A 12,907-nucleotide genomic window follows, 5' to 3' on the forward strand; every position below is an offset into this window, starting at 1 on the left:
TGCTGACGAGGGCCTGTGTCACTGTTCTTCTTGTTTCGGTCGGGATCCATTTGTAGATCCGGTGGAGCATGCGTAGAGTGTTGTAGCAAGAGGAGGAGACGGCGTTGACTTGCTTGGACATGGAGAGGGAGGAGCCGAGGATGAATCCTAGGTTGCGTGCACGGTCGGTTGGTATCGGTGCTGTCCCCAGGGCGGTCGGCCACCAGGAGTCGTCCCAGGCTGAGGGGGTGGGTCCGAGGATGAGGACCTCCGTCTTGTCCGAGTTCAGTTTCAGACGGCTGCTCCTCATCCTGTGGTAAATAAAATATTACGCTCTCAGACTTTTAAAATATAAATAAGATCATGCATAAAGCAAGAGGCTGAGTCTGTGGTATCAGGTTCATAAAGGGCTTTATTCCAATAACTCGAGTCAAAGGGAGAATATTACCATCACCAAAAAAGGATCTGGAAGGGACTGAAAAGTATTCTCAATATTCTCAATATTCTCAAAACATTATTCACAGAGTACAGTATATATACATTTCTCAATTGTACGTAAGCAAAAGAGCAAGAGAGAATGAGATAAGAGCATGTGGGCGTGTAAGTAGGCGTGAAGGTGGGCGTCCATGTGGGCGTCCACTTGATGATAATGGGTAATTTGTCATGTGTGGGTGGATACCTGGAGGGGGTTGCGTGATCTGCTGGAATTGTACTGGAACTTTGCCTTACTTGTGCTCAACTCGAGCATGACGTGTAACTGACGTGGGGCTAGAGGGAGAAAGGGACTTGACATTTAGCTCTACATGTGGAGACAAAAGTCTGGGGTTATGTCAACCTAATCCCAAATCATATCTAACATCCTATGTTTAAAGAACTATGTTATCCAAAAAGAAAGGTCTCTCGGAGTAGAACCTTATTCTATACTGACTATATTGACTGTGAGTGCGTGTACAAGCGTCTAAGTGTCTACACAATATGCGGGGGCAGAAATCGTCCATAGTAACAGGGCTATGAATTACTTGCATAAAGACAGAGAAGCCGGGCCTTTGCTCGGTAGCTGGCAGGATGTTTACTTAAACTACTAGACAGGAATGCATTGGGCAGGGAGCGGAGCAGATAATTTCGAAGGTGAAATACAGTTTTTGGCAGGCAACAAGCTGATGTCAGGCACTGTTAGCTGCGCAGAGAATGAGGACAAAGTTCATGGATACAGATGCAGGCTCAGACTGGAGCTCTCAGAGGCAGAAGGCAGGAAAAGCTTGATGGCAGAATCAGGGCCTACTTGTCTGGACTGTAAAATGGCATAAGTGAACCATACAAAGCCGGTGGCCTTTCATACTTAGGAATGGAATATCCGGCCTATTCATGGCGGATCTGAAAGAGGACATGTTGACGGTGGACGCACATGTGTTTGCGTCTTCATAACTGGAACTGGAGGGAACATACATATACTTGTGATTCATACATGAAACCGTTGGGGTCCAAGATAGGGGACATAACTGATCGGAAAAATCCATATTTCCACATTCCCTCCTTGTCCCCTACTTGCCCGTTAAGAGATATCAATCTTCATCAATCCGTTGATCTGTTCATATAGCATCATTTGTTCTTCTTTTTTCTTCCGGGATGAATGAAATCTTGGTGGAATACATGATGTGGCACACAGACCACAGATCGCTGGTCCACATTGTAGACATAGACAGCAACTGAATAGTATGAGAAGGCCAATACCTAGGAAGGATAGGACCTTCCATCCAAAGGTAGATAATACACTCCAAAACCAACCGGACCAAGTCCAGGTGCCTGGATTCTGGTGTATCTGGCTTACAATCTTATGAAGGCGAGTTATGGCTTTATATACAGATGGCGAATTTTCTGGTATGAAAATGCAACAACTTGATCCGATGACCCTACAAGCTCCGCCCCTATCGGCCAGGATAACGTCAAGGACAAGACGATTTTGAAGCACAACAATCCGCATAGCAGACTGCTCTTCTGTTAAATTGCCTAAGGCGGAAATAGTTTCGTTCACTACTGCTTCAAGGGTTCTGGTTAATCTACGTATCAGCTTACTATTGGTAACTGTACCTATATAGGGAAAGAAACCTTTATTGAAATCTGTGTATTTTTCCCATGCTGTTTCAGTGTAATCGACAATTGGGAGATCTCTCTGCTGTCTATTGTGTACTAAATGAGTATTTCTATGATAATCAGGAGGAGCTAGGAAAACAGGTGGTAGGAGGAATGCTATGTAACAGGTACCATCCCAATCTAGAGGTAGGCGTATATATGCGGTCTGGCCACATATAAAGTAGGAATGACGAGAAGCTCTAAATGTAGACTTGCCTTGATCACTGAATTTTATTACAGTGGTGCATTTACTATGGCCCATGTGTATGGAGCCATTCTTTCTTATACATAATTCCCCTTTTACTGGGAATACGGACATGGCGGGCAAGATTGGTGTAGCTTCAGATTCAACGTTCAGGATCATGAGGTTAAGTGTAAAATTACCTAATCCATATACTTCATTTCTTAGATCAGTTCCTGTTCTTTTGGGAAGTCCCTCCTTGTTAGGGTAGCAGACTTTAAGCAAAACTAAGTTCAGGTTTCCCCATACCCAGTTGTCTTGATAAACTGCGGAATTCGAATCTAGGGAATTAATCAAACTAAACCATGCTCCACAGGAGCCATTGTGTGTGAACGGATAGAGAAAGAGGGGCAAAACTCCCTTATAGTTCTGATAGGGGGGGAGTCGGCCACAGACCCAGCAGTCTGTAGCATTGCTAGTCTGATGTGAATGGTGCAGCATCTGAATAAAGGTATTGTTGCGTAAGGCAAGTCGATATGATAGCTCATAGGATGGCAGATCACTAAATGTGTGCTTTATGGTATCATTAGTGGAGGAGTGTAAAAGTGAGGCAATAGGAGGAAAAATAGCATGTAGTATTAAGCTGATACATATTATCGTGATGCACATCTTGCTCTTTTTTTTTTTTTATATCAATGTTATTGTCCAAGATCTTATGCAAGCCAGAATACATGTTCAACCGCTTCACCACCTAGTGGACTTAATTGATCAAACGGGTTCTGACTTCTTAGATCAAAGTTTAGCTTTGTGGAAACTTCTGGGGAGTCTCCTCTAGAAAATGGTGTTCAAAATCCAAAATCCAAGTTCAAAGTCTTTTTCCTTTGTAAAAGAGTGGTGAAGGTGCACTTTGACTTTAACGGCCGTCCCCGTGGTCCAGAGCACTGACTTTGGCGCCTTTCATCCAGGAGCGATGGAGTATTCTTTGACCTGGGTGTTGTCAGGGAAGGCGGCAGCAACCTGCGAACAACAAGAGAGTAGTGCAGACATCAAGGAAGCCAGGTAATCTGTCAGCATGTTACTATTAACATCAGTAATCTTTTAGGCATTGGAGTGCCCCACATATTTGGTGGTCTACCAAAGACCACTTCATAGGGAGATAAGCCTGTTCTAGAATGAGCTACCATTCGCATGTAAAAGAGGGCAACCGGCAGGGCTACCATCCAATCTACACCTTTGTCTGCGCAAATTTTTAATGTCTGTTTATGTCTTTCTACAAGGCCTGCTGCTTCAGGATGTCGCACACAATGGAATTTCCAGGTATACCCTAACAGAAGGGACACCTGCTTCATTAGTACCAGGACATATTTGTAACCTCTACATCTGTTTATTTGGATATAATCCATTTGGAGCACTTCAAAAGGGTGGTCAGGTGGATGGAATCCACCTTGTTCCATCGGAATGCCTTTACCTGCATTGAATTGGCAACAGATCATACATGTTCTGACCTTTTGTTTCGCTGCTGCACGCAGGTGCTTGTTGAACCATATATTCTGTAAGCTATCTATCATTGCTTTCTCTCCTAAGTGTGCAGGACTATGTGCGGTATTTATAATCACTTGTACCATCGAATCAGGAAGAAGCCATGTGGATTTGCCCTTGTCATCCAACCCTGATCAGTCAGTACCCCTCCTTGTTCCGACCATTTCTTTAATTCGTCCATCGTAGCATGTGTCTGTATGTCTTGTACATCCTTGGAAGGATCCCTAACTGTCATGGCTTTGGACACTTATTGAACCTGTAACTTTGTCATGTCTAGTGGGGTCTGAGCTGTCTGTTTAGCAGTTCGGTCTGCCAGATCATTGCCTTGGGAAATGGTATCTGTGGCTCTAGTATGTGCTTTACATTTTAGGATAGCTATGGCTGTTGGTAAATGTATTGCTTCCAGTAGGGCTTGAATATGGGGGCCATGCTGTATCTTGGCCCCATGAGAGGTCAAGAAACCTCTTTCTCGCCAGAGAATCAGTGTAAATGTTCACTCTCAGGTGCTTAGCTCTTATGCACACTTGTGTCAGGGCGATGAGCTCTGCTGCTTGTGCTGACAATATGTCTATTCTTTTAGTCTCTATTATTACAGTATCAGTGGTCACTGCATATGCTGCCACTAATTCTCCCGCCCCTGTCCTCATGCATGAGCCGTCAACTTATAGTGTTAGGTCGGGGTCTGGGAGTGCAACGTCTGTCAAGTCTTGTCTTTGGTTTAGTCACGGTATGTATTACTTCAACACAGTCGTGTGGTGAAACGCTTTCTGTACTGGAGGGCAAAAGGGTAGCAGGATTCAGTATGTTGCATCGTCTGATCTCTATGTGTGGTTGAAATAACGTTGGCTCATAGCCTGTCAGTCTAGCTACAGTCAGGTGTTGTGTTTGTGTCCGGTTCAAGAGAACCTCTACTGCGTGTGGTACTTGTACTGTCAGAGGGTGGCCCAGCACTATCGAGTCACTTTGTCTTATGGCTAAGGCCGTTGCTGCAACTGATTTTAGGCACGCAGGCAAAGCCTGTGCTACTGGGTCTAATGTACTAGAAAAATAAGCACAGGGCTCGTGTTTTCCTGCATGATCTTGTGTTAGGACAGATAGTGCTGTTCCATCCCGCTCTGTCACAAAAAACATAAACGATTTGTTGTAATCAGGGTTTGCTAAAACTGGTGCTTGACATAAAGCTCTCTTTAATTCTTCAAATGCCACAGTGTGTTCTTGTGTCCAAGGGAGGACTTTAGTAGAAGCTGTATTAGGGGCTTGGACTAATTCCCCTGAAAGATCACAATAAAACATGAGAAAAAGGGGAAAACACCATACCTATTTCCTTGGCTTAATTTCTAAGGGGGCTAATTTCTAAGGGGCTTAATTTCTTAAGGGGCTAGCGGGAAGCGAACCTCCTCAGGGGCCAGCAGAAAGCCAATATTCTCCTCCTTCCCCCCCTTTTTGACAGGAGGAAATCTGAAACAGATTTCACTGCTGTCAAACACTATCAAACCCTGTGTCTTGTCAACACTATTAATCCCTGTGTGTAGCTACTGGGCGTAAGCAAAATTATAGAAGATACACAGCGTATTTGAAACGGCGAGAAATCCTTCAAATTAATGTACAAACCTCATTGTGTTAGCTCATAAGCTGGCCAAATGACATCTCATATGCAAATGTCCCTATTACATGAACCTACACCAACCTGAAGTCAATATTAATGCTAGTAGGCCCTAATAGGAATGCTAAATTACCTAAATATTCGGAAAACCAAGTTTAAGAACAGTTGTTAATGTTGATAATTAATAATTTATCTGCTAAAGAAATCAGTCATTTTGCAATAATTTCCACCTATACAATAAATAGCCTAATTTAAAAACAAGTCAACTTTTGGGGCCACCACTTACAAGAATGAGCTTACTAAAGCAAACTTTAAAAAGGAAATCCTGTCAGATATTTTCTCATTACCCTAAATACCGAGCCTCATTTGTCACTCTGTGGTGGCAGTCCTTATTTAAAACAGGCCTTTCAAGAGTTAAGATGCGAGTGCACAGATCATAATTATTCCTTAATGTCCAATCTGGAAACATATGACCGAGGCTGCCTGTCTATAAGAGAAAGGCAGTCATGTGAAAAATATTTTAGTCTTGCATAATTTTTCCTTTTATTTCATTCATCTCCAACACCAATTAGACATACACTGATAACGTGTTGTCTGCTATTTTGACAGCATGATAAAGGTAATATCACGTCTGTGAAATTTAGTAATTGTGAACAAGTTCCAGCCAAGCGCTGTGCAAAGATCGCCGTCGTCACGACTATCTCTGTACTTGCACAGGAGAACTTGGTATTAAACGCTAAACAGACTGGTCAATACAACACAAAAACAAAACATATATAAAATACATATGCCAAGCCATCAGTATACCAAGCACAGAAAGCATAGACAATTGCACTAACATATATAAATGAGCAGCGATGCGCAATTACAGTACCTACAGCTCAGAGGCGAACATTCTGGCCTGCTTAATTTGTCAGGCTTTTAATCAATAATTGATTTACCTGCCCTATACACCCCCATCTGAAATCACCGTGTCAAGTCTGACACACAGAATCAGCAATAATAATCAAAAACGAAGAACACACGAACCTGTTTGTTTTCTTTTATAAAAATGAGCTATGCATCTTTGTACACAATGTACCCTCATGTCCTAGTCGAAGATGCATCTCCCATCTTTCCTCACAGACCCGTAACCACTGGATCATTTATCCAATGCAACTGGTGGCAGCTTGTGGCCACAATTCAAAAATGTCTGAATTTGAAAATCGTTTTTATATAGGCACATAGCCCTTAAAATTCCAAGCAAGAGCAACATTTTACTTTCTGGCCAGAAGCAATATAACAATTGCTAAAAAATAAAACAAATCTTCTCCATAGACATATCCCCGGGGCACTTGTTTAGCACAGAATAGACCAAGGGAATCTTTCTCGACTTACATTTCTCAGCTGCCCTGTCTTATCAGAGAAGCTAAAAATAGCCCCTCAGCGCGGCCTGAGCCTGGGCTGCCAGCCAACTTTTTTGTTGTTCCGGCTGCAGGCATTACACAGATGCGATGTCAGAGAAGCTTTCTAAGCAGTGCCTCTGTTCTGCTCCTCTCACCGGCCCCCACCTACACTGGCTACAAGGTCAGAATCTGTCTCCGATTTCTGTATCACATACTGCTCTACACAGCCCCCACCTTCTCCTCACTCTGAAGCTGTCAAAGACAAAAAGACTACTCAATTCCATAAAAACTGCAATAATTCGCTCAATTGAAAAATTATTTTTACATACAATTTGCACTCAGGGGGTCATAATCTTACCGACTTGACCCAGCACATTGGCTCACTGGACCACCAAGAACACAATCCTGTTTTCTTGAACAATTTGCAAATTCGAAATACCCACAATTCTTTTTTCAAGCTAAACTTTTCAAAAATTACTTTTTCGTTAGCACTTTGTACATTAGGGGTGTCATCAAATCACAGGTGTTGCTCCTTCTCCAGCTACACCCCTCTCAATTTTCATCTGACAACGTAATCAAATGTTGGACCATGAAAACACCAGCTATGCGCTGTTCGTTTGGTGGGAGGCTCAAGAACCTTTGGGCTACTATATCATTATTATATGTATCGTGGTACTTGCGGTGGCACTCTAACTGGTCTTTCTACTGGGGCCACTCTTGCTAGGTCCTCTGAAAGGACGGGATAAATACCAGCAACGTCAATATTTCTTTCTCTGTCAGCCTGCGCTCATTTTACCTGCTCCACTTCTCTCTGCTTCGTGAAACACTTACTCTGACCTCCTATGCGACTCCTTGCGCCAAAACTCAATGGCATCCTTCCGAGCTTGTCTACATTTTCTCTTTCATAAGAGTGTTTCGTTGTCTGTCTACTTGTTCTGCTTTTACTCGGATACCTTCCTCAACTAATACGTTTTCTCGGGCTTTGTCTGAATCCTCCCTACTTTTCTCTTCTTTTCTGAGCGCTTTCTCTGTGCGTCTATGCAATTCTTTACGCCATAATTCAATGTCATATTTCAGTCACTGTCTGGCTGTCTTTTTCCATAACTCTTCTTCTACTCTCATGATGCAATCTGCATCCCAGGTCCCAGCTGCGGGCCACCTCTGACTTTCTGGTAAATCCTTGGTGTAGTCCACCCATAAATCAAGAAATAATACGGCATCTAGGCCATGCTTATGATACATAAAGTACCCTGGAGTGTCCCTAGGTGGAATGGGAACAGCTTCTTCGAGTACCCCTTTTCTAGTTTTGATCTGTCTTAATTTTGAAAACAGCGGCATTTTTAGACCTTATTACTTGAACACACTTAATACAATAAACACAATAATGAACAGTCATTCACACCACAATATGTAGAACGTATTTAAAACATTTAACATTTAACATTTAACGAACAACAATGATGGCCATTGGGAACACTAACTAGGTGATTCTGAATTATATACTAGACATACTAGATATACTGCTAAACAGTACAGATACACTGCTGAAACAGTGCAGACCGGATTTGTGTACCCAAACCCGTCTTGACCGGCACAACCTATGTGCACGTCAGAACGCCTCCCCGGCAATGGTACTCACCGGGTAGCTCGGAACGGAAGGCCTCGGAACTGAACTGGACTGGACTGGACCGGACTGGACTGGACTGGACCCGACTCGTGACCTGGATACTTCGGAACTTCGGAATCTGGTGGGCCTCTGTATACCTCGGACACAGCTCTCTCGCAGGTGGGCTCTGGGTAGGACAATCTGCGTTCCTCACCGCCTCGTATGGATGCCTGGTCGCAGTCTGTCCCCTTCGTTGGCCTGAGGGAGTTGGCGGGAAGACCCGCGACGTGCGCGCTTGAAGTCCATCACGGCTATGGAAGGGGGCAAAACTGGACCTTCATCTCCGGCGTGTGGGGAAAGAGATTAAACTGTTCGGGCGCCATTATGTGGTAAATAAAATATTACGCTCTCAGACTTTTAAAATATAAATAAGATCATGCATAAAGCAAGAGGCTGAGTCTGTGGTATCAGGTTCATAAAGGGCTTTATTGCAATAACTCGAGTCAAAGGGAGAATATTACCATCACCAAAAAAGGATCTGGAAGGGACTGAAAAGTATTCTCAATATTCTCAATATTCTCAAAACATTATTCACAGAGTACAGTATATATACATTTCTCAATTGTACGTAAGCAAAAGAGCAAGAGAGAATGAGATAAGAGCATGTGGGCGTGTAAGTAGGCGTGAAGGTGGGCGTCCATGTGGGCGTCCACTTGATGATAATGGGTAATTTGTCATGTGTGGGTGGATACCTGGAGGGGGTTGCGTGATCTGCTGGAATTGTACTGGAACTTTGCCTTACTTGTGCTCAACTCGAGCATGACGTGTAACTGACGTGGGGCTAGAGGGAGAAAGGGACTTGACATTTAGCTCTACATGTGGAGACAAAAGTCTGGGGTTATGTCAACCTAATCCCAAATCATATCTAACATCCTATGTTTAAAGAACTATGTTATCCAAAAAGAAAGGTCTCTCGGAGTAGAACCTTATTCTATACTGACTATATTGACTGTGAGTGCGTGTACAAGCGTCTAAGTGTCTACACAATATGCGGGGGCAGAAATCGTCCATAGTAACAGGGCTATGAATTACTTGCATAAAGACAGAGAAGCCGGGCCTTTGCTCGGTAGCTGGCAGGATGTTTACTTAAACTACTAGACAGGAATGCATTGGGCAGGGAGCGGAGCAGATAATTTCGAAGGTGAAATACAGTTTTTGGCAGGCAACAAGCTGATGTCAGGCACTGTTAGCTGCGCAGAGAATGAGGACAAAGTTCATGGATACAGATGCAGGCTCAGACTGGAGCTCTCAGAGGCAGAAGGCAGGAAAAGCTTGATGGCAGAATCAGGGCCTACTTGTCTGGACTGTAAAATGGCATAAGTGAACCATACAAAGCCGGTGGCCTTTCATACTTAGGAATGGAATATCCGGCCTATTCATGGCGGATCTGAAAGAGGACATGTTGACGGTGGACGCACATGTGTTTGCGTCTTCATAACTGGAACTGGAGGGAACATACATGTACTTGTGATTCATACATGAAACCGTTGGGGTCCAAGATAGGGGACATAACTGATCGGAAAAATCCATATTTCCACAATCCAGTCGGCCATGGCCTTCATGCCCTCGTGAATGTTGGCTTTGGCGGTGTGAGGGTCCTTGGTGAGGGAGAGGATGAGCTGGGTGTCGTCGGCGTAGGAGATGATGTTGAGGTTGTGGTGGCGGGCCACTTGTGCGAGGGGGGCCATGTAGATGTTGAACAGCGTCAGGCTGAGGGATGAGCCCTGGGGGATGCCGCAGATGATGTCGGTGGCTTCTGACCGGAAAGGTGGGAGGCGGACGTGGTCCAGTCAAGGGCCTTCTCGTGGATTCCGGCTTCTTGGAGGCGTGTCTGTAGGGTGCGGTGGCAGACCGTGTCGAATGCGGCTGACAGGTCCAGGAGGATGAGGACTGATGTTTCGCCGTTGTCCACTTGGCGTCTGATGTCGTCTGTGGTGGCGATGAGGGCTGTCTCGGTGCTGTGGTTACGTCTGAATCCGGATTGGGACGGGTCCAGGATGTTGTCTTCGAGGTGGCGGGTCAGTTGAATGTTGACGATTTTCTCGATGACCTTTGCCGGGAAAGGGAGCAGGGAGATGGGTCGGAAGTTCTTGAGGTCTGTGGGGTCCGCCTTGGGCTTTTTGAGGAGGGCGTTGATTTCAGCGTGCTTCCAGCTTTCCGGAAATGTCGCTTTTTCAAAGGAGATGTTGCTGACCTTCCGTAGTTGGGGTGCGATGGCCGCGTCTGCTTTGTTGAATACGTGGTGTGGGCATGGGTCTGACGGAGATCCTGAGTGGATGGAGTTCATGATCTTGCGTGTCTCGTTGCCGTTGGTGTTGGCTCAGGAGGTCAGGCGGTTGGCGCTGTTGGTGATCGCGGGGCGGGAGGAGTCGTGCATCGTTGGTGCGGTCGTGGAGTTGAAGCTGTCATGGATGTCAGCGATCTTGCGGTGGAAGAAGATGGCCAGTGAGTCGCACAGTTCTTGTGAGGGCGGGATGTCGTTGGCGCTGGCGTCGGGATTGGAGAGTTCTTTCACGATGCGGGAGAGCTCTTTGCTGTCGTGTGCATTGTTATCCAGGCGGTCTTTGAAGGAGGATCTCTTGGCAAGTCTGATGAGGTGGTGATGTCTGCGGGTGGCGTCCTTGTGGGCTGAGTGGTTTTCTGGTTTTCTGGCATTCGTTTGTGGAGCCATTTCTTCTCCAGCTTACGGCAGGCGCGTTTGGAGGTCTGGAGCTCGTCGGTGAACCAGGTGGCTCTCCTGCTGGCGTGGCTGTTGGATGGTCTCTTGAGTGGGGCGAGGGTGTTATTGCAGTTGTCGATCCACTGTCTGAGGTTGCGGGCTGCGGCGTTGGGGCAGGTGGGGTTGATAGGTGGGTTCTGGGCGAGGGTGGTGGTCAGTTGGTCTTCGGTGACTTTGTTCCAGCAGCGGCGCGGCAGCTTTTGGGTGCGATGGTGCGTGGTTGATTTTTTGAAGTTGAAGTGGATGCAGCGGTGGTCGGTCCAGTGGGGTTCGGAGGTGTGGTCGAAGGCGACGTGGGTGCTTGTGCGCGCGGCCGCTGCGTGGCCCCTGCGTGGCTGCTGCACGGCCTCCATAAGAGGGGCTGAGGGAGGGAGGGGCAGCTGGGAGGCGGGAGCGACGTGGCGAATGGGATGCTCGGGGGCGGGACCGCAGGGGAGCAGCGGCGGGAACCAGGCAGCGAGGGGAAAAAAATGGCAGGAATCGGCGGGAATCGGCGATCGGGCGAGCAGGGAGTGGGAGTCAGGATTAGGTAGCGGGCAAACCAGAGCAGCACTCAGGGGGGCACCGCAGCGGCTGGGGAGCGACCTAGCAGGGCAAGGTACACAAGGCAAGGGCAAGGAATTGAATTCTTTGGCTATGTCTTCAGCGAGGACAGCGTCCAAGTTGACCCACGGAAATCTCATGCCATTCAACAAGCCCCAGCTCCAACCACAGCATCCGAAGTCTGAAGCTTTCTCGGAATGGCCACGTACTGTGGGTGATTCATAGCCAACCTGGCTACAATCGCGGAGCCATTGCGAGCTCTCACAAAGAAAGATGCTGTGTGGAAATGGGAAAAAGAGAAAGACCAGGCATTTCAGAAAGTCAAAGAAGCTCTCCTGGGGAAGACCACTATGGCGTACTTCGATGCCACCCGAATGACCGAGCTCCTGGTAGACGCCAGCCCCGTAGGGCTCAGAGCGCTCCTAGCCCATGAAACAGAACCAGGCAAGTGGGCGCCCCTCGCATTCGCAAGCAAAACCCTCACTCCGACAGAAGTAGACTACTCTCAAATCGAAAGAGAAGCATTAGCGATTAAATGAGACTGCAACCATTTTCATCTATACCTCAGTGGCCACCCGTTCAGAGTTGTGACCGACCACCAGCCTCTGATCCCATTGTTTAAGGGCACAGCTCCACACCCCCTGCGGAGGATCGAACGGTGGGCAATACAATTACAACACTACCAGATGGAACTCCTGTATAGGCCTGGGGCGAAAAACCCCGCAGATTTCTTATCACGGCACCCACCAGGTCAGGCAGAAGAAGACCATGACCATGAAGCAAGAACTGAAGAGTACATCGACATGGTCTCACATTGGGCATGCCCCCATGCACTCACCATTGAGGAGATCAAGACGGCAACTAGCAGTGACTAACCAAGGTACTCAACTTCCTACAGAAAGGATCTTGGGAGGACTTCCTGCGCGATGTGAACACATGGAGCGGTCAAAACAGAGAACACCTTGGGAAACTATGGAAGGTACGAGATGAACTAAGCACAGCAGCAGACCGGCTGGTGCTGACAGGATCCCGGATTGTGATCCCTGTGAGCCTCCAAGAAAGTGCGACAGCCCTTGCCCATGAAGGACACCAAGGGACAGTACGCATGAAGTCACGCATGAGAGTAAAAGTATGATTCCCTCAGCTCGAAGAGGTCAAGGAC

The sequence above is a fragment of the Triturus cristatus genome, chromosome 6 (genome assembly GCF_964204655.1).
Source record: "Triturus cristatus chromosome 6, aTriCri1.1, whole genome shotgun sequence".
In the NCBI taxonomy this organism is placed as follows: Eukaryota; Metazoa; Chordata; class Amphibia; order Caudata; family Salamandridae; genus Triturus; species Triturus cristatus.